We start from the raw sequence: 23,779 nt of genomic DNA, 5'->3' as shown, positions 1-23,779 counted from the left end.
GTGTGTGTGTGTGTGTGTGTGTGTGTGTGTGTGTGTGTGTGTGTGTCTGGAAAGAAGTCCATAACCAAAAAAAGGCTAAAAAGCCTTGCATTATCAAGTAGAATACGCACACACAAAAAGAAAATAGAAAAACTACATTTGAAAAAAAAAAAAAAAAAAAGCCTTGAATTAGATGATCCCTCTCGACTCTTAAATCCTCTGACTCCATGCAAATTTAGTGACATTTTAGATAAGAAGGGAAATGATATTCCAATTAAGGAAACAGTATTTTGCTTCCTTCTAATTCATCTATTCTATCCAACATCCAAGTTCAGTAAAAGTCAGTTTCACTTTTTTTTTCCTCTTTTTTTAGAGACAGGGTCTCACTCTGTTCCATGTTGGTGAGCAGTGGCAGAAACAGCCCACTGCAGCCTCAAAGCAAGTAGCCCACTGCACCACCATGCCTGGCTAATTTTGTTTTGTTTTGTTCTGTTAGTAGAGATGATGGTCTTGCTAGGTTGACCAGGCTGGTCTCAAACTCCTGGCCTCAAGCAATCCTACCCCCTCAGCCTCCCAAAGTGCTGGGATTACAGGTGACAGCCACCAAACCTGGCCTCAGTTTCACCTTAAAAGTTTTTAGAACTCCATGGTTTCAAGTAAGCAATGAAAAACTCAGTTAAGCAGTGCCCCATGATTTCAAAACCTTCAATGTCTTGTTCTCAGTTGATCTTCCTATTTTTTAAGCCTCTCTGAAGTATCAAATTTTAACTACAGTAAATTTTATTTCTCAATAAGAAAAATAATCTCTTCTTAGGTATTTTCCATCAGAACCCACTCTTTCTAGGTCCTGTGTATATTTTTAAATCAACTGAAAAATAAGATCTCACTCTTTCCTACTGCTAATTAGTTGGGCTGTTAGTCCAAATCTTAGCCTTTGAAAAAAGCTATTAGTCAACTGCTAGTCTGGCCAAAATTTAGTGACTGATTCCTACTCCTACCTCATAAATACATACTTTAAAAAAACACACAGAACTTATTAACTAGAACTATAATTTACCATAAACTACTCATAAGAAATTATAGTTCTGCTGACTGGCAAGTAATTTGCAAAAGCAGATCAGTTTGGCCACATAATATAAATATCTACCTGCATGTGCTGGCACTAATCAGGGTGTGAAATTAAACTCTTTATTCAGAAAGAAATAGCTGCTTCAAGGCTGTGATTTAGCCTGGGAAGCAAATATTAAGGTCATCCTCTTCTCTCTGATGTTTATAGTATTCCTAATAGGGGAATCAAGGAAGGAGGGCTGATGGCCAACTTCTGTAAAAGTGAAAATAATCTCTATGACGAAACCAATTTGCCACTTGCTTTACTAATTGCACAGACTTAACAAAACCAAGTTGCTAAAGCATATCAGAGATTACTTAAATACTGAAAGCACAAACTGAACATTATGGATACCTAATTTGGTTACTTCATTGAGCGAAGTAAAGAAAATTCAATAAATATAAATGCTACAATAAGTTTTACAATAGCCTAGACAGGACATGGTGATACATGCCTGTAGTATCGGCAGCTACTTGGGAGGCTAAGGCAAAAGAATTACTTTTGCACCCAAGAGTTTGAGTCCAGACTGGGCAACAAACCAAGACTCCATCTCTACAAAATAAATAAATAGATACCTAAAATAGCCTATAACCATTTCATTACAACACAGATAATTTTGAATTAGCTGGGTTAATGAGATCCTATTAAATAATTTAGCCAATTGCCAAAATTTTCCCAAAAATTATTAAAATCCACTAATACAAACTTCAACTTACTTTGTTACACTGTATCCATATTATTCTCATATCTACTCAAAAAAGCAAACAAGTAGAAAAATGGCCCAAGGCCAGCACAGTGGCTTATGCCTATAACCCCAGCACTTGGGGAGGCTGAGGCAAGAGGGTTTCCTGAGCCTAGCATTCAAAGTTGCAATAAGCTATGATCACATGACTATACTCCAGTCTGTCTCAAAAAATAAAAATAAAGAAAATATAGAAAGAAAAATGACCCAAAAAAGGAAGATTTATACAAGCCACAGAAGTTTTCAAAGTGTAGTCCCAGACCAGCAGCATCGCCTGGAAACTAGTTGGAAATGCAACTTCTCAGGCCCCAACCCAGGTCTAAAGTACAGAAAACTTAGCCTGGGTGAAACCCCATCTCCACAAAAAATACAAAAACTAGCCAGGTGTGGTAGTGGTGCTCACCTGTAGTCCCAGCTACTAAGGATCCTGGCTAAGGTGGGAGGATGGTTTGAGCCTGGGAGGTCTAGGCTGCTGTGGGCTGTGATAGCACCATCGTACTCCAACCTGGGAGAAAGAGCGAGACCTTGTCTCAAAAAAAAAAAAAAAAAAAAAAAAGAAAAGAAAAGAAAGAAAAACTCCAGGGAAGCCCCAACAAGCCCTCTAGGCAATTCTGATGTACCTTTTGTTATAAAAAAGCCCTTAAAAATGTAACCCAATTCTCTAAGCAGCTTTGGTAGTGTTTTCCACTAAAGATAAAAGTTATCTTTATCTTTTTACAATGTAAAAAGTACACTTTAATTGGTCTAAGTTCAAAAACAAAATAAAGATGACAAAGCCCATCCAATGTCCTTCCAAAATGGTAAAGTGCCACCATTTCAAAATTGAGAAAGAAAAAAATTATTAGAACTACCTAAAAATAAATAAGTTTACAACCACCACAGAAGAATCACCAATGGATGGTAAAGCTCTTAGGTGAAACAATGTTGTGAAATAAGATATTTACATAGTCTCCAAGTTTAGGCCTCTGAATACTTACAAATATACCTTTATAACAGATAAATCTAGTGAATACAACCTTAATAATCAAACAACCTAATAATGGAACAAACTGACATTATATGCCTTCTGATGTAGTATACTAAGAAAAAAAAAAAAAAAAAACAGCATGTATTATACTCCTGCCAAATGTTTTACCCTGATCTAATCATGGAAAAACAATCAGACAAATCCAAATGAGGGACATTCTGTAAAACTACCTCACACTCTTCAAAAACGTCAATTTCATGAATAAAAACCATTAGGGACTACTATAAATTAAAGGAAACTAAAGAGATATTATATATAACATGTGATTGGGTCCTGGATTTTTTTTTTTTTTTTTTTTTTTTTTTTTAAGAAATGTGCTCACACCTGTAATTCTAACAGTTTGGGAGGCCAAGGTAGGCAGATTGCCTGAGGTCAGGAGTTCGAGACCAGCCTGACCAGCATGGTGAAATCCTGTCTCTACTAAAAATACAAAAATTAGCTGGGTGTGGTGGCAGATGCCTGTAATCCCAGCTATTCAGGAAGCTAAGGCAGGAGAATCACTTGAACCCAGGAGGTAAAGGTTGTAGTGAGCCAAGATCGTGCCACTGCACTCCAGCCTGGACAACAGAGCAAGACTGCGTCTCAAAAAAATAAAAAAAGACATTCTTAAGACAACTGGAGGTTTTGAATATGAACTGTATATTAAAGAATAAAAGGTTATCAATGTTAAATTTCCTGAGTGGACTCTTGTATTGAGGTTAGGAATGAGGATGCTCTTGTTCTTAGAAAATACATGCAGAAGTAAAGGTGAAATACCATGTATGCAACTCTCAAATAATTTAGAAAGAAAGTAAAGCTATATATTAGGAAAAGTCAAATGTGGCAAAATGTTAACAATTAGATGATCCAGGTGATGGGTACATGAGTTATCATCGTGTGTTTCTCGTAATTTTTCTGAAGATTTGAAAAAAGAATGACACCATCCACAGCTCTCCTCAAAATTGTATTTCTCAAAAATAAGTCAAAAGATAACATCTCTCACTCACCAAAAAAAACTATAAAATACCTACTCTAAGGTGCATGTTAATTCTAAAGTTGGCATATAACTTATATTTATGGTACATTGTGATGTCAAAGTGCTTTTATGTGTATTTGCTTACTGGATCTTCAACCCAGTAGATAGAACAGTTATTGTTATTCTCATTTCAGAGAAGAAGAAATTGAGGAACAGTGTTAAGATAGCACAATGATTAAGCACACTCACTCTGGAGCTAGAATGTCTGGGCTGGAATACCAGCTGTGCCATTTATAAACTGATTTTGAAAAAATAAGTTAACCTCTCTGTGCCTTAGTTTCCACCTTTGTAAATCAGGATGATAATATAAAACATAACCAATAAAATGAGAGGATCAAGTGAGTTAATATACGTAGTGTCTAGAATCCTGCATGGTATACACTGAGCTACAAGTGTTGGCTGCATTATTATTGTTATTTTTATTATTATTATCACCACCCAAGAATAAGGTAAGAGAATAAGCAAAAATTCAGCCATGAGCCCCCTAATGACATTTCAGTCAAATATGGTCAGATACACAACAGTGGTCCCATAAAATTGTAACAGTGTATTTTTATCGTACCCTTTGTATGTCTGGATATGTTTAGAGACAAACACTTACCATTGTGTTACAATGGCTTACAGGATTCAAAGTACAGTAACAAACTGTACAGGTTTGCAGCCTACAAGCAACAGGTTATATCACATGGCATAGGTGTATAGTAAGGTATACCATCTAGGTTTGTCTAAGTACAGTCTATGAGGGTCACACAGCAACCAACGTAATCACCTAATAATATATTTCTCATAATGTATCATGTGTTATTAAGCCATGCATGACAGTAATTAAGATAGGACTTGAAACCAGGTCTTCTGACTCCAATTCCTGTGTAATTTCCACTATGCCAATATTGTTTCAATCACTTAGTGGACAAGGAAATGGAAAACTAATAGCACCATTTCATACATACGTACATGACAGAGTGCATAAACAAGAGAAGGAAGTTTGCTAATTAAAAGAGCTTGTTAAATGGAATTCATCTTTAAGAGACACATGATCTGGATGCTTACAGTCTTTTACAATTTCAAAAATTATTTGTTCTTTTTATAATAATTTCATTTACTCCTCATAACAGCTCTTTGAGATACAAAAGTAGGCATTATTATCTTTGCTTTCTATATGAGCAAAGTGAGACTCAAAGAGGTTAAGCAACATGCCCAACATCTCATGACATCTAGAAAGCAGAACCAGAAAACCAGGTCTTGTTTTCACTACAGTACAATGTAAAATTTACCTACCAATATAAACTGATTACAAGGTATTTTAAAGAAGACACACTAACAAAACAGGTAGAGCTCCCGTATTTTCAGTTATAAACAAAAGAAGTTGTAACTAGTCCATTCAGCAAACAGATGTCACTTTGCAGAGCTTTGATATTTTTCTTAAATACCTTTGAAAACAAGGATCAAAAAATATGAACTCTTATAAAAAGGGCTTTATTGTATTTTTATAGCTTATTACATACCTTGTAACAATCATTTTGTTAAATGTGAATGTCAGTTTTATTTTCGGTCCCTTTTTTCTTGGCTATTTACAAGCTTTGTAAGAATCGTTCCTTAATTAAGTCTAAACATAGTTTTATATAAATGGATTCCTGGAAATAAAACGTTCAGACTTAAGAAATGATTGTTACAGAGACTGTAACAGGCCGTAAAAAAAACGAGTACCACTTTAAACAAAGATTTCTCATTTTAATTAAAAAGATAATCATCAGAACATTCCCACACTTAACAGAACCATTTACAGAAGCTTCTTAGGAAAAAAAAAATATGCAGTATATTATGCTGGCTCCCGTACTATAATTTATAACACATTTAAATCAAAGTCTCAGTTGATCCCTTACTATGAATTCTTATATACCGTACCTACATTTTAAAGACAAATTGAAAGAGAACAGGTCCTAATGAGACAAATCACGTCTAATTCTTTTTAACATGAATGCTTTCAAAAGATTATATTTTTCCACAAGACATTGGTGAAATACATTAAGAGTATTTAAAGAAAACCTTTGTAACATGACCACATATAAACCTAAGGATTCTATGTAGTTTATTGATGAGGTGGGTATGTGTCAGGTAAGGTGGCACCATATAATCAAAGGTGGCACATACCTACATAAAAAGAATTTCTACTTTCAAACTCTGATGTAAGTAGAAGCAATCCTTTCTGATTTTTCAAGATGCCATACATGCTGGTATATTACAGGTAAAATTTGATAAAGCAAGATTCTTTACAATTAATTCATTTAACCACCTTTTAAATTATTTGTTTTTAAATCATGTGAAATTTATAGTTAGTCAACATTCCAAGAGAGGAGGAAATAGATCTTATAAGTTGTCATTATAATTAGGTGCAATTTAAAAACAGATACATCAATGTTCTTCTACTTAAGTCACCTTTTCTAAATTACACTGAACACTAAACATGAATCACTGCTTGACAGTCCATTTGTCATTTCAATATATTACTGAATACTACTTCAAAGCGGATGTTTTCCTATGGAAACAAGTTATAATCGAGGCTGGGCAAGGTGGCTCATGCCTGTAATCCTAGCACTTTGGGAGGCGAAGGTGGGTGGATCACTTGAGGTCAGGAATTTGAGACCAGCCCGGCCAACATGGTGAAATCCCATCTCTACTAAAAATACAAAAATTAGCCGAGCTTGGTGGTACATTCCTGTAGTCTCAGCTTCTTGGGAGGCTGAGGCAGGAGAACCACTTGAACCTAGAAGGTGGAGGTTGCAGTGTGCCGTGATCATGCCACTGCACTCCACCTGGGTGACAAAGCAAGACTCCTTTTCAAAAAAAAAAAAAGAAAAATTGGCCAGGTGCAGTGGCTCTGACTCACACCCGTAATCCCAGCACTTTGGGAGGCCGAGGTGGGCAGGTCATAAGGTAGGAGTTTGAGACCAGCCTGGCCAATATGATGAAACCCTGTACTAAAGATACAAAAATTAGCCGGGCATAGTGGCATACACCTGTAATCCCAGCTACTCAGGAGGCTGAGGCAGGAGAATCACTTGAACCCAGGAGGCAGAGATTGCAATTGAGCCAAGATCATACCACCGCACTCCAGCCTGGGCAACAGGGTGAGACTCTGTCTCAAAAAAAAAAAAAAAAAAAAAAAAAAAAAAAAATCATAATTGGGAGGCTATTTCCTAACTGAGAACTTGGTAGCAAATAAAGTACTGACATGACTAACACCACCAAAACAAAGATTCAATAACTGTAAAACTCACAATCATTAAAAAGAAGGAAATTACGTTCCAGCTTCATAAAATGGGAGTAACATACCAATGATCAGCAAGTATGCATTCCAAATGTGAAAAACATAATTCTTCCATATTCACTCATTAAACAAATTTAACCTCAAGCTAATAACCAACTTAAAAAAACACTAAACATTTAATTAGCAATCATTTAGTTTGCTTCTTATAGATTGTTGCTTTAGGATGATTTACAAAGGGAGAAGGGATAGATGGGACCAAATTAATGTATTACTCAAGAGAAAGCCTTCCTTGCCTTCATCTAAATTATTTCCGTGAATAAGAGTTACTAAAATCATACCATTGATCTATGCTACCGGGAAAACGATATCAGTAAATGTAGATCATGATCTTGTTCATGATCTTGATCACAGTGTCCGTGAGTGTTTCTCACTTATTTCTCCTTTACTTAAAAAAAATATATATATATATGCATATAAAAAAATCTGGTCATCCTATCTCCTCAGTTTGTTTGTCACTTATTTATTTTTGAGATGGAGTCTCACTTTGTAGCCCAGGCTGGAGTGCAGTGGCACGATCCTGGCTCACTGCAACTTCTGCCATTGGGGTCAAGCGATTCTCCCTGCCTCGGCCTCCTGAGTAGCTGGGATTACAGGTGCCGGACACCATGCCAGCTAATTTTTGTATTTTTAGTAGAGGGTTTCTCCATGTTGGCCAGGCTGGTCTCAAACTCCTGATCTCAGGTGATCCACCTGCCTCGACCTCCCAAAGTGCTGGGATTACAGGCGTGAGCCACCGTGCCCAGCCTCTCCTCAGTTTATTAAAGGCCGCAAGTGTTCTACACAACACCAAAGGCCACCAGAAAAAAAAAAAAAATGCTCTGATGTCACTCTCTTATTCAAACTGTCATATGTCACACTTACCTAAAGCTCTGCAAGGTTTCAGAGTACCTCAAATTTCATTGAAAAACCATGAATATTCAACAGTACAACTCCTTTCTAAAAATATTCATGAAGTCTTTCACAGAATGTTAAAGATAGGCACAACAAATATTTTTTCTGATGACCATGTATTATCTTTCGTTTTGGACCCTCCATTGATAAAGGCATCAAGAACCAAGGAATGCATTAGGGAAATGCAAATTAAAACCACAGTAGGGTATCACTATACACCTATAAAAATGGCTAAAATTAAGAATACTGACAATCCCAAATGCTGACACAGACGCAGATCAACTAGAACTTTCACATATTGCTTGTGGGAATGCAAACTGGTACAATCACTCTGGAAAACAGTTTAGCAACTTCTAATAAGGTTAAATGTACATTTATCATGCAATTCTCCTCTGGATATTTACCTTAAAGAAATGAAAATGTTCACACAAAATCTATACACAAGTGTTTACTTATAGTAGCTTTATTTATAATCACCAAAACCAAAAACAAACCAAATGTCCTTCAGCAGTGAATAAACAAAGTCTGGTATACTACACAATGAAATACTACTCAACAATAGTAAGACACAAACACCTGATACATGCAACAAAATGGATTAATCTAGCTCAAAGGTATTATGCTGAATGGAAGAGGTCAGTAGCAAAAGGTTTCATATTGCACAGTTCCATTTATTTGATATTCTCAAAAACGTGACGTGAGAAAGTGGGGGTCAGAGGAGGAGAAACAGTATAAAAGTTTTTTGTGAGGGAGTAATAGAATTGCTCTTATCCTGATTGTGGTTTACATGAATCTACACATATTAGAATTCCTAAAACTGTATACACTAAGAAAAGTCCATTTTACTGTACATTCATTAAAAAAAAAAAAACTGGAATCAAAAATTTGCAAATAGCAGGCATGAATGAATATATAAAGAGTAAAATGAGGCCTGCTGTGGTGCCTCACACCTGTAATCCCAACACTTTGGGAGACCAAGGTGGGCGGATCGCAAGGTCAGGAGTTCGAGACCAGCCTGGCCAATATGGTGAAACCATGTCTCTGCTAAAAATCCAAAAAACAACTAGCTGGGCATGGTGGTGCATGCCTGTAGTCCTAGCTACTCAGCAGGCTGAGGCAGGAGAATCACTTAAACCCAGGAGGCAGAGGTTGCAGTGAGCTGAGATTGCACCACCACATTCCAGCCTGGGCAGTAGAAGGAGACTTGGTCTCAACAACAACAAAAAAAAGTAAAATGGAATGAGAATTGAATGCCTATTCAATAAACTTTGGGAGTCTGCATGAATTAGTTTATGTTAGAATGTTGTTGTAAAAGCACCACCACCTTACACGTATGACCTATGAAGCACCTTTACATTTACCATATTTAATTGTACTGAATTACATCTCCTTCCTCTATCTATGTAAAGATACCGTGGCTGATGGTGATTATGAGCTGAGGAACCAGTCACAGCATCTTTAAAATAAACGAAGATGATACACATAGTTCATAGTACTGTTCATAGTACTAGGAAGCACTACCAGTTTTATTGTGATGTGATTTTAATGTAGTACCTGAGTGGCTATTGTCCTTCACTAGGTATACCTCTTCTAAGTGTCATATCTTGCTTATTTTCCTACTCGCATAGTTCACCATTTCTCTAGCTGCAAACAGCCTACAGAAGTAAATTTTCTGAAACCAACTTATCACCAACCAGTTGGAATTCAGAGAGTTGAAGCCTCAGCCATATTTGTCTCATTCTGCCATCACTTGTTGTTGAGATGGAGTCTTGCTCTGTTGCACAGGCTGAAGTGCAGTAGCACAATCTCAGCTCACTGAAACCTCTGTCTCATGGTTTCAAGCAATTTTCTGGCCTCAGCCTCCCAAGTAGCTGAGGCTACCGGGCGTGGGCCATCACACACAGCTAAATTTTGCATTTTTAGTAGAGACGGGGTTTCACCATGTTGGCCAAGCTGGTCTTGAACTCCTGACCTCAGATGATCAACCCGCCTCAGCCTCCCAAAGTGCTGGGATTACAGGCATGAGCCACCATGCCTGGCCTGTCATCACTTTTGATTCCAGTTAATGCAGCTCCTTCCCCAAGTACAAGGGCTCACCTTTCACTCTGGTTCTAGCCACATCATTTCCCACACTTCCCCTGTGTTGATACACTGGCCAGCACACAGTGAACTAGATGTTTTGTCAAAGCATTATCCGGAGAAACACCAGCATCAGAAACATCTGATATGCTTGTTAAGCATGCCAATTTTTTAGGTGTACCAAGTAAACAGGAAGAGGAGGAAAAAATAAGAATCTGTACTACATTTTAACATGCATTCCAAATAATTCTTATACAGAGTAAAGTGTAGAACCATTGCAATAGGCACTAATTAGTACAGGCTGAATGAACGAATGAACTGAATGAATCAATTATTTAGTTACTTGCTTGGTTTCCCAGTTCCACTTTTGAGTTCAAGCTTGAAGCAATGCTTTGCCACCTGTTTCTAGTATTCACTGATGCTTTCTGCCTGTTGATCTCCCCAGAATATCTGCCCCAGACTCCCTGTCATTATTCTCCAGCTGAAAGTATACCCTAGTGTATGAGTCCATTTTTGCACTGCTATAAAGAAATGCCTGAGACCAGGTAATTTACAAGAAAAGAGGTTTAATTGGCTCACAGTTCTGCAGGCTGCACAAGAAGCAAGTGGATTCTGCTTCTGGTTGTTTCTGCTTCTGGGAAGGCCTCAGGAAATTTAAAATCACGGCAGAAGGCACAGGGGAAGGAGGTACATCTTACATGGCCGAAGCAGGAAAAAGAGAGGGGGGCAGAGAAGGTGCCACACACTTTTAAACAACCAGATCTTGTGAGAACTCTGTCACACAAGAACAGCACCAAAGGCGGAAATCCACCCCCAAGATCCAAACACCTCCCACCAGGCCCCACATCCAACACTGGGGATTACAATTAGACATGAGATTTGGGTGCATACAGAGCCAAACCATATCACCTTCTCTTGCTAAATTCCCCTAAGTCCATACACCTGGTTCAATTGCCAACAGATACCATGTTCCATTTGCCTAGCTCAATCTCTTTTCAACTCCTAGCCACCCCGTAGCACCTGGCCTCTATAGCTTTGTGCCTCCTTATCTGTCAGATTTTGATAAAACTGTGTCCGTAATAGACAGTGGTTATAAAATTACTCAAACCCAAATCCTGATATTTCTCTCAGGTAAGAATCTGAGTACAGCTAGTCCAGAGAACTCCAGTTCAGCCTACTTTTTATGCAGATAAACTTTTCTTAACTTATTATGGATACTTTTAAATATACAAAAAAGTACAGAATAATATATAATAAATCCCCATCTAACCATCATTCAGCTTTCCACCTTCCAAATCTCATATATTCTATCACTTTGCCCATCTTTATTTATGCGAATATATTTTAAATTTAAAGTCTCCTTATTATAATTAGGGACTATCCCACTATCTTCACCCACCAAATACTCATTTTCCCTTATCTACCTACTGCTTTGGTAACCCTCTAAATGCCTTGAACATGACTGATGCCAGCTCTATTTTGCCCTTTTTCTTCATTTGTTCTACCCTACTCTCAGCAACCTTACTCATTCTGTCTCCAGAATACCCCTGAATGTCGTTCCTCCTTTTCCATACCTACTACCCTAGCTCAAGCCCAGTCTCTTGCCTAAATTATTACATACTTTAAATGGTCTCCCTGCCTCTCTCTGTTCCCCCTCCCTAGTCCAATCTACTCTAAGTTAAAGCACTAAAGTGCTCTTTAATCTTTTTGTTATTGCCCTTAGTGGAAATCAGATTCAAATGTAAATTACAGATCTTTCAGGAAAAAGTATAAAAAGTGTTTATAGCTTGTACAGGGGCCACAGACCTCAGATTTAAAACCTCTGCACTATCAGCAACAAAGAGGATTAAATTTTTAAAATAACACCTAAAAACATCTAATTCCTAGGAATAATTTAACAAAAGATATATAAAGACCTCTATACAGAGAAATTCAAGACCTAAATAAATGAAAAGATACATCATTTTCATGGACTATGAAACTCAATAGGGTTAAGATCTCAGCTCTCCCAAAACTTACATATAGATTCAATGCAATTCCAATAAAAATCATAGAAGTATGTGGAAACTGACTAGCTCTTTTTTTTTTTTTTTTTTTTGAGACAGAGTCTTGCTCTGTTGCCCAGACTGGAGTGCAGTGGCACAAACTCCACACACTGCAACCTCTGCCTCCCAGGTTCAAGCAATTCTCCTGCCTCACCTGAAATCCTCTCAGGTGGTGGATTTCAGGTGTCCACCACCAAGGCCGGTTAATTTTTGTATTTTTAGTAAAGACGGGGTTTCACCATGTTGGCCAGGCTGGTCTTAAACTCCTGACCTCAGGTGATCCACCCACCTCGGCCTTCCAAAGTTCTGGGATTACAGGCATGAGCCACCATGCCCAGCCTAGCTAATTCTAATGAACAGCATGAAAATGCAAAACGCCAAGATAATCAATGCAATCTTGTGGGAGGGAGAAGCTGAGAGGCATATACTATCAGGTATCAATAATTGTTATTATATAAAAATATAGCAATTAAGACAGTGTGGTATTGGTACGAGAACAGACCAAAGGAGCAACGGAGAGAATCCCAAAAGCAGGCCCACACACATATATAGACACTTATATGACGAAAGTTACCCTGCAATGCAACAGAAAAAGAATAATCTTTTCAATAAATAATGCTGAATAAGTTGCATATAGAAAGAAAAGGAATAAAGAATTCTGATCCTGTTGTAGTTTGCAAACATGATGGTTGGGTTTTCATCCTCATGTGTGAGGTGTGCCTCCCCTCAAACCTTGTTACATAGGCACATTACCTGTCTGACATGGAGAAAAAAAAAAAAAAGAATGCTGACCTCTACCTCATAACATATGCAAAAATTAATTCCAGATGGATTGCAGAGTTAAATGCAAATGGTAAATAAAACTTCTCACGGACTTGAAGAGATATTTATAACATATGCAAATAGTAGCATTATTCACAAAGGTCAAAAGGTAGAAGCTTGCCAAGTGTCCACTGACAAATAAAACGTGGTACATAAAATTAAATGTTATTCGTCCTTGAAAAAGGAAGAACATTGGTCAGGCGCAGTGGCTCACGCCTGTAATCCCAGCACTTTGGGAGGCCGAGGTGAGTGGATCAGCTGAGTCCAGAAGTTTGAGACCAGCCAGGGCAACATGGCGAAACCCTGTCTCTATCTACAAAAAGTTAGGCAGGCATGGTGGGAAGTACCTATAGTCCCAGATGCTCAGGAAGCTGGGGCAGGAAGATCATCTGAGCCCGTTAAGCGAAGCTGCTGTGCGCTGTGACTGTGCCACTGCACTCCAGCCTGGGCAAAAGAGTGAGACCCTGTCTCAAAAACAAACAAACAAACAAAAACAACCAACCAACAAACAAAAACAGGATAAGGGATACGTCAATACAGAAACATGGCAGGCAACATAGCAGCCCTGCTCAAGTCCAAATGAGATGAGGAAAGCAATCTAGGAAAGGTATCAGAGAAGGGTGTTCATGCAAGGGTATAGGCCAGCAATCTGACATGGGGTTTTGGAGCCTAAGTAAGTAAGGTAAGGATGGCATCTACATAGTGGATGTGGGGAACAGCAGCAACACGAGAGAGTGGTCACATAGAAGGGGACTGATTGATTAAGAAAATATGTTGAGGATAATGAGAACCAAGTTACTCACTGTCAGAAAAGGGAGTTACAATTACGGAAATTATTGAACAAATCCTGTGGTATTAAACTGGAATTGGGGATATCAGTGTGAACTCATGGTTTTAAATAATACATAATATAAAGTAACATAAATGTACAATGTGCACCTGTGTGTACACATGTTTACATTTATATATATTCCCTATCTCTATCCAGTATGATGGCTTGGGAGCCGTGACACCCCAATACCAAGCATACTTAACACCCAGATCTGGACTTCTACATGTCATTCTCTACTAAAAGGAACTACTAAAAGAGCTTCTTGGAGAAATCACTAATTCCTGGGCTAGGGCAAAAAAAGTACAAGAAGAGCCTGGAATATCTTTCAGTAAGTAAGAAAACGCTCGGCTGGGCGCGGTGGCTCATGCCTGTAATCCCAGCACTTTGGGAGGCCGAGGTGGGCAGATCACAAGATCAGGAGATTGAGACCATCCTGGCTAACACAATGAAATCCCGCCTCTACTAAAAATACAAAAATTAGCCAGGTGTGGTGGTGTGTGCCTGCAGTCTCAGCTACTTGGGAGGCTGAGGCGGGAGAATCCCCTGAACCTGGGAGGCGGAGGTTGCAGTGAGCCGAGATCGCACCACTGTACTCCAGCCTGGGCAACAGCGCGAGACTCCGTCTCAAAAAAAAAAAAAAAGAAAAAGAAAAAGAAATAAAAGGAAAATGCATGCTCAATAAATGATGGTAACACATCAAAAAACAGAGGAAGCAGTTTGAATGCACTCCCCACTGGCCAAACAGAGAGCAATTCAAGCATCAAAATAATGAGGCTCATGTCTCAGCACTTTGGGAGGCCAAGGTGGGAGGATATTTGAGCCCAGGAATTGGAACCTACAGTGAGCTATGATTACACCACTGTACTCCAAAGCCTGGGGAAGAGAGCAAGATCTTACCCCCCCCCCCTCTTTTTTTAATGCCATTCTCCTGATTGTATATCGTATCTCTTAAAAAAAAAAAAAAAGATAATCCAATAGGGAAAAAAGGCCAAGACTTAAATAAACACTTCACAAGAGTATGTCTAAACAGCCAATAAACCTAAAAAGGTGCTTGTTTACAGTAGTCATTAAGGAAACACAAATTAAAACAGTGAGGTAGTACCATCATCCACTAGAATGGCTACAACAAAAAAGATATTATTATTATTGAGACAGACTATGGCTCTTGTTGCCCAGGCTGGAGTGCAATGGCATGGTCTTGGCTCACTGCAACCTCTGCCTCCCAAGTACAAGAAATTCTCCTGCCTCAGCCTCCCGAGTAGCTGGGAATACAGGCACCTGCCACCAAGCCCGGCTAATTTTTTTTGTATTTTTAGTAGAGATGGGGTTTCACCATGTTGGCCAGGCTGGTCTTAAAACTCCTGACCTCAGGTGATCTGCCTGCCTCGGCCTCTCAAAGTGCTGGGAGTATAGGCATAAGCCACCGCACCTGGGCCTATTTTTTTTTTTTTTAGATGGAGTCTCGCTCTGTCGCCCAGGCTGGAGTGCAGTGGCACCATCTTAGCTCACTGCAACCTCCACCTCCCAGGTTCAAGCGATTCTTGTGCCTCAACCTCTTGAGTAGCTAGGATTACAGGCGCCCGCCACCACATCCAGCTAATTTTTGTACTTTTAGTAGAAGCAAGGTTTCACCACGTTGGCCAAGCTGGATTCGAATTCCTGGCCTTAAGCAATCCGCCTGCCTTGGTCTCCCAAAGTGCTGGGATTACAGGTGTGAGCCAGCATGCCCAGCCTCACAAATGACGATATTAAGTGACTCTGCAAGAATGTCAACAATCGTGACTCCCATACACTGCTAAAGAAAGTATAAAATGAAAAACATTAGCTGAGTGTCGTGGCACATGCCTGTAGTCCTAGTTACTCAGGAGACTAAAATAGGAAGATAGCTTGAGCCCAGGAGTTCAAGGTTGCAGTGAGCCATGATCATGCCACTGCACTCTGGCCTGGGCAACAGAGTAAGACTCTGTCTCTAAAAAGAAAGAAAAATAGTTGAATAATATCTACTAAAATGTCCTAGTCCATTTACATTGCTATAATGGAATACCTGAGGCTGGGTAATTTATAATAAAAATAGGTTTATATGGCTCACAGTTCTGCAGGCTGTACAAGAAGCATGGTACTAGCATCTGCTCCTGGTGAAAGTCTCAAGAGGCTTCTACACATGGTGGAGGGAGAAGAGGAGCTGCATGTGCAGAAATCACATAGCAAGAGAAAAACCAAAAGAGAGAGGAGGGAGGTGCCAGACTCTTAAAACAACCAGCTCTGGCAGGAACTAATGGAGTGAGAACTCACTCATTACCAACAGGTTGGTACCAAGCCCTTCATGAGGAATCCACCTGCATAATCCAAACACCTCCCACCAGGCCCCACCTCCAACACTGGAGATCAAATTTCAACATGAGACTTGGCAGGGCCGAACAAGCTATATCCAATCCACAGCATAAAGCTAAACATTTTCATACCCCATGACCCAGGGATTCCATTCTTAAATACAAACCCAACAGAAATATGTACCTATGTTTAAGGAAAGACATGTACAAGATTATAATAGCACAATTTAAAGTAGCCAAAAACTAGAAATAATCCAAATGTCCATCAAAAATAGAATGACTAATCTGAATGACTAAATAATCACAGCAGAATACATTAACAAGAATAAACATACCACACCTCCCACCACAACCTGAATGAATCATCTTACTCATCTTACAAACAACGTGGGACAAAAGATGCCAGACACTAAAGAACACACTCTGGAATGATTCCATTTAGATGAGCTTAAATACCATTAACGGTAAAACTAATCTATAGATAGTATAAGATAGTGGTTTTCCTTGGAAGCAGGGAGTTAATAACTAAAGGGGGCATGAAGGCAACTTGCGGAGTGCTGGCAAAGTTCTATTCCTGATCTAGATAATGGTTACACAGATGTGTTTCACTAGGTAAAAACTCACTGAGCTATACATAATTATTTGTACATATTAAAAATATGTAATTATTTGTACATATATTTTACTTTAGTAAAAAAGCTCATATTGACACATACATAAAGTACACTAGAATACTCTTCTTAAATACAGAGCTAGGCCGGGCACGGTGGCTCATGCCTGTAATCACAGCACTTTGGTAGGCCGAGGTGGGTGGATCACGAGGTCAAGAGATTGAGACTATCCTGGACAACATGGTGAAACCCCATCTCTACTAAAAATACAAAAATTAGCTGGGCGTGGTGGCACAGGCCTGCAGTCCCAACTACTCTGGAGGCTAAGAAAGGAGAATCGCTTGAACCTGCGAGGTGGAGGGTGCAGTGAGCTGAGATCACACCACTGCACTCCAGCCTGGCAAGGGCGAGAGTCCATCTCAAAAAAAAAAAAAAAGAAAGATCTAACCAAACTAGATTGAGTCCAAACTCCCCAGGCCTCCAATTTATATTTTCCTTCTTATCTGCTATGTACACCTTTCACTCAAATTATACCTATCTACCCACCTATAATTCACTGCACTTGCCCAACTTCTGATCTCCTGGCCTTTACCCAAGCTACTTCCTCTTCTTGGAACTGCCCACCTCAGACAGAATTCTGTCAAAATCTGTCTATTCTTCAAGACCCATTACAAAACTTTCTTCTATAAAGCTTCTAAAGATGTCTCCAGTTAAAACTAATTTCTCCTTCCTTTAACTCAATTTACTTTTTTTTCCTGTTTCCTCCCTTAAATTCTACAGCACTTTGCACCACTATTTTAGCAGTTAACAAAGTGTGCCTTAAGAGATATTTATAAATGCCTATCTCATTAGATTGTGAAGCTCTAGAGAAGTTTTATTCAACTCTGTATCTTCACCCCCTTCTGCCCCCATAATGTCTTCCTCTACATGTAACAATGCTTTGCAATCAGCTCAGGCTCACGTTTTTTTTTTTTATCAAATTACATTACAGGCACATTATCATGACCTCACTTTGTCAACCCAGATTTTTTCTTCCTACACTTTACTGTCAAGTACTACTTAACAGAAAATGTGGTACTCCAGCACAATTTAGGATCATGCAGTCCTAAATTTCCTATGAAAATCTTGGATACATAAAGGGGTTTTATGGTGTAAATGGACAATTAACACCTTACTTATACATGGCAATTTAGAATTTAAGATGAACTGAAAGGAAAAACAGAGGCCCTTTTTAAGTACGTAATATTAACAAGAGCCCATTTTCTGGTTAAGAAAACTGGAGCTCAGAGTGAGGAGTCTGTTCAAGCAGCCACTGTCAACCCACTGGCCAGTATACTTGCTACAATGTAGTCCATGATCATTTTGGGTATTTGTTTTATAAATCCATATACTCAATATACCAAATTCTACTTTTTCCCATTATGATATATATTCACTGTAGAAAATGTGGAAAACATTAAAGAATTAAAGAAAAGGCGGCCAGGCATGGTGGCTCACACCTGTAATCCCAGCACTTTGGGAGGCCAAGGCAGGTGGATCATTTAAAGTCAGAAGTTTGAGACCAGCCTGGTTTACATGGTGAAACCCAGTCTCTAATAAAAATACAAAAATTAGCCCAGTGTGGTGGTATACACCTGTAGTCCCAGCTACTCAAGAAGCTGAGGAAGGAGAATCGCTTGGGAGGTAGAGGTTACAGTGAACCAAGATTGCACCACTGCACTCCAGCCTGGGTGACAGAGTAAGTGAGACTCCGTCACAAAAAATTTTAAAAGTGCCAGGCACGGTGGCTCATGCCTCTGATCTGACCACTTTGGGATGCCGAAGCAGGTAGATCACCTGAGTTTGGGAATTTAAGACCAGCCTGACCAACATGGAGAAACCCTGTCTCTACTAAAAATATAAAATTAGCTAGGTTTGGTGGCACATGACTGTAATCCAGCTACTCGGGAGGCTGAGGCAGGAGAATCGCTTGAATCTGTGAGGCGGAGGTTGTGGTTAGCCAAAATCATGCTATTGCACTCCAGCCTGCGCAACAAGAACAAAACTCCAACTCAAAAAAAACAAATAAATAAGAATTAAAGAAAAATCACCTGAGTAATGCTTTTCTAGCTTTTCTGTGTATTTACTAGTATATTTTCAGAATACCATTAAATATATTGAACTATTACCCATAATCCAACAACTCACAAATAATCACATTAATAGTTTAGTGTAGTACTTCCTGCATACAAGGATTTATGAATCTGTGCTACAAAAACAGTTATCCACATGCTGTAATTCCTGGATGTCTGTCTCTATGACTTTTCAGTGAAAGCATGAAAGTTTTCCAGACATCTATATATATATATATATATATATCAGCACCAGATCTTTGCAACCTTAGGTTTAGGTGCAGTGAAGAGATGGAAAAGCTCTAAAACTGCTACCAAGGGAGTTGTTGGATTATATATGACCTTGATACAATCTCTGTTACAGTTCAAATTCTGCTACAAATGCCATTCCAGTGACATCAAGCTTATCACTCCCAAAGACAGAATAGCACTGTGATATTGTTGAACTTTTCAGGACATCACTGTGGAACTGTCATGATTCTGATTATTTATTTTTGCTTTTTTTCTACATAACATGAAGAAAAGAAATATGCTGTACTACAATGTGATTCTAGGAGTATCCAATCAACAGGTATTATTCAGCAAACAAAATTAAAAAGTGCCATCAGGATAGTGCCAACAATGGAGAGCAGAAAGAAGCAAGCAAGCACAATAGTTGTCATAATAAGCATATTACCATTCTTCTCTAAATCAACTGTACTAGGTCATTGAAGTAGATTACTGTCACTGTAGCATTGTGCAAGTTACTCCCTCCCCTACTTTACTCTGGGCTTTTGACTTTGAGTAAGCCCAGTGGATGACTTAAGATCATCCACTACCCAGAAAACCCACAATCTCATGAGAATAAGTACCTATCGTTGTAAGCTGCTGGTACTCTGTGATTCTAAACTCCAATAGCTAACTGATATAATACTGTAACAACAGTAAAGTATTACTGCACTTCATCAGTAATTTAAATAATCAGGAAACCCATATGTAAACCTGGGCCGTCACTCTTCCACTCTGGCCACCACTTGAATGCCTACAGAGAGATGTCTGTCAAAATCTATCTGTTCATCAAGATCTAATATGAAGCTTTCTTCTATGAAGCTGCTAAAGAGCTCTTCAGTTAAAACAAACTTCCTGTTGGGTCCGGTGGCTCACAATTGTAATCCCAGTACTTTGGGAGGGTTAGGTGGGTGGACCACCTGAAGTCAGGAGTTAGAGACCAGTCTGGCCAATATGGTGAAACCCCACCTCTACTTAAAAAAAAAAAAAAAAATACAAAAATTAGCTAGGCGTGGTGACGCATGCCTGTAGTCCCAGCTACTCGGGAGGCTGAGGCAGGAGAACCACTTGAACCTGGGAGGCAGAGGTTGCAATGAACTGAAATCACGCCACTGAACTCCAGCCTAGGTAACAGAGTGAGACTCCATCTTGGAAAAAAAAAAAAAAAAAAAAAAACTCCCCCTCCCTTAAATTCTATAGCACTTTGTGCTTCTATTTTAGCATTTACCAAAGTGTGTCTAACAGAAAATAAGAAAATATGCCATCATATCACAGTTTTCCTGCTCTTCAAAGAGGAAGTATGCCGAAGTAAGGGTCTCAAGTCAGAATGCCTGAATTTAATCTCAGGATACCTGCTAACATGATTTTGAGCAACTTACTTAACCTCTCTGGAATAATTTTTCTTACATGAAAAATGAAGATAATAATAGTACTATCTCACAGGATTACTGGGAGGATTAAATGAAATAATGTATGTAAAGAGCTTAGAACAGTACATTTAGAACAGCAAATAGCAAATGCTAAATAAACACAGTCAAACCTCTGTATCTGCAGGGAGCTGGTTCCAGGATCCTCTCCCCAGGATACCAAAATCCACACATACTTAAAAGTCTCTTATAGTGCCTTATATAAAATGGCACATATAAACTACACACATCTTCCTTGTACTTTAAATCATCTCTAGGTTACTTATAATACTTAACACAATGTAAATGTTATGTAAATAGTTGTTATACTGTATTGTTAATTCCTATTTTTACTGTTATGTTATTTTTTACAGTGGTCTCTTTTTCTGAATATTTTCAATCAATAGTTTAATCAGTGGATGTGGAACCCCTGAATATGAAGGGCCAACTAGAATAGCTGTTAGCTATTCGTGGCTGACTGTATTAACAAAACACAAAAAATTTCTTCCACCTGTGTTGTCCTGTAATTGACAGCATCAGGTCAGGTCACAAGCCTAGGAGCAGGAACGCAAAAGTAGACTCCCTTAAAGGAAAGCCAAACTGCAGAAAGGAGCAAGCCTTCAGAAAGAAATTCCAACTCAAGGCCAGGTGTGGTGACTCCCACCTGTAATCTCAGCACTTTGGGAGGTAGAGGTAGGCAGATCATGAGGTCAGGTCTGACCGTAGGCTCGCCTCGACTGGCTGTGACCAAAAGTGACGTTCTTGGACTTCCAAATCTAGGACTTAAACGATTGTCAGTCTCTACTTCCTGTCTCCTGGAATGTTCCTTAGAACCTTGCCACCATACTTTAAGGCAATCCAAGCAGCCAGGTAGAGAAAGGCCCATATACAGGAGAACTGAAGGTCTTTAGCCCTAGCTGAACTCTCAGCCAGCGGCTAGCCATGTGAATGTGGCCACTTTGAACATTGCAGCCATGCCCACACCTCAGCCAACACCAAGTAAAGCAGAAAAACCATCTGACTTGAGGGGCAAAATTAATTGGTTTTTCAAGATGCTAAGTTTTGACGTGGTTTGCTAAACAGCAAATATTTACCCTTTATACTGTTTCACTTACCAGCTCTACAAACAAAACTTATATACATTCTAAAATTATTTCATCCCAGTTTCAAGCTACCCTACTCGATTCTGGGATTGGCTGGATAAGAATATACTTACTTACCCTGTTTTTAAAAAGAAATGTGGCTGGGCGAGGTGGCTCACACCTGTAATCCCAACACTGGGAAGCCAAGGCAGGACCTTGGGCCCAGGAGTTCGAAACTACCCCTGTCAACAAAGGGAGACCCTCATCTCCACAAAAAGAAAAAAAAATTAGCCAGCATAGTGGTGTGTGCCTGTAGCTACTTGAGAGCCTGAAGCAGGAGGATCATGTGAGCCTGGGGAGTGTGTGTGTGTGTGTGTGTGTGTGTGTGCGCGCGCGCGTGTGTGTGTGTATTTGGGGGCCTATATTCCCAAAATCATTTTCATTTCTCTTCCTAGGTTTCCGTTTATACTTTTGTTAACCAAAGAAGTATTAGGAAAGGTCCTTGAGGACCTGCTAAAGTTAAATGAGAGACATTAGCACATAAGTTATTTAATGTAAACGGTTGCTTTCAATATCATTTATTTGCTTTTAAAAGCTAAACATTCTGCTTAAACTATTTTTTTTTACAAGTAAAACAATAAGCTTTAAGTCTCAATCATGTGTGATTTATGGCTATCTCTGAATCATCAGTCTCATTAATAGGATTTTATTGTAAAATTCCTTATCAAAGCACGTTAATAGCAATGAGCAAATCTGTGAGAGTATCCATTTCATTATGGCATTTTAAACCAATTTTACATTTTTTTAAACTATGGAAATTATGGCATCTGTATAAAAGTTGTCATTAGCAATTCACAATTGAGGGAAAGGTTAAGACCAGAACAAAGCCAAATACTAACAAAAATGTCAGTTTGATTAAAAGAATAGTTATTCCATGTGTACTGTGTATTAATAATTTGATGCTAGCTCAAGTATCTTCCTTCCTTTTTTTTTTTTTTTTTTTGAGGTGGAGGTTTGCTCGTCCCCCAGGCAAGAGTGTAATGGGGCGATCTTGAATCACTGCAACCTGTGCCTCCCAGATTCAAGCAATTCCCCTGCCTCAGCCTTCCAAGTAGCTGGAATTACAGGTGCCTGCCACCACACCCTGCTAATTTCTGTATTTTTAGTAGAGACGGGGTTTTGCCATGTTGGCCAGGCTGGTATCAAACTCCTGATCTCAGGTGATCCACCCACCCCGGCCTCCCAACATACTGGGATTACAGGCGTAAGCTACTGTGCCCAACCATCTTCCTTTCTTAAAATTGACTCTGAATAAACAGACATGCTATAGCAGGGTAAATGGCACCAAAGGAAGTTGTGACTTACTTAGATTTGTAAGACTGTTACTGCACTGAAAGAGAGTACCCAATCTCAAACTCTTCATTCTCTTTTTTATTAAGGTGTCATTCTGGTGAGCCTCTTCTAGTTGACCTTTTGTAAAACAGCAGCCAAAACAGCAGGAAAGGTCAATAACACAAGCACTAAAATTAAAGAAAAATTGGCTTCTCCCTATGGAAACTGATTCAAGATTTAATAATGTGTGGTGCCCTAAAAACTGCAACTATTACATGGTCATCTCCAAGTCCACCTTAACTCAACTAGGAGGCCATTATCAAAACATAACTCTGTGGTACAAAGCAGAGATTAAGCAGCTGAGAATGTTCCTAGGCTGAAGTCTAACTGAGAGTAAAAAGGATGATCTCACAATGTCTCTTTATGAGTTGTAAATTACATTATTCAATAAATCTGATGCAAGTGTCAGGATTAGGATTAAGAGTCAACCCTCATCTGGGCGTAATGACTCACGCCTGTAGTCCCAACACTTTGGGAGGCCAAGGCGGGCAGGCCACGAGGATTGAGACCATCCTGATCAACATGGTGAAACCCCGTCTCCACTAAAAACACAAAAATTAGTTGGGCATGGTCGTCCGCACCTGTAGTCTCAGCTACTAGGGAGGCTGAGGCAGAAGAATCTCTTGAACCCAGGAAGCAGAGGTTGCAGCGAGCCGAGATCATGCCACAGGACTCCAGCCTGGGTGACAGATCAAGGCTAGGTCTCAAAAAA

At 39.2% G+C, this 23,779-nt stretch overlaps 1 protein-coding gene and 1 non-coding gene across 8 annotated transcripts in view; one reads left to right on the top strand and one right to left on the bottom strand.

Moving 5' to 3' along the window:
* Positions 1-23,779, bottom strand: part of BTRC (beta-transducin repeat containing E3 ubiquitin protein ligase) — a 193,104-nt gene that overhangs the window by 167,233 nt on the left and 2,092 nt on the right. The gene's annotated exons all lie outside the window — the stretch shown is intronic.
* LOC116554257 lies at positions 12,876-12,977 on the top strand. Its single transcript, XR_004270139.1, has one exon. It is a non-coding gene; the product is annotated as a small nucleolar RNA U13 (small nucleolar RNA).

This window comes from Sapajus apella, unplaced genomic scaffold (assembly GCF_009761245.1).
Source record: "Sapajus apella isolate SASKATOON/1434 unplaced genomic scaffold, GSC_monkey_1.0 scaffold13, whole genome shotgun sequence".
In the NCBI taxonomy this organism is placed as follows: domain Eukaryota; kingdom Metazoa; phylum Chordata; class Mammalia; order Primates; family Cebidae; genus Sapajus; species Sapajus apella.
Note: the sequence above shows the minus strand (reverse complement) of the source record. Positions and strands in the feature narration are given on the sequence as shown.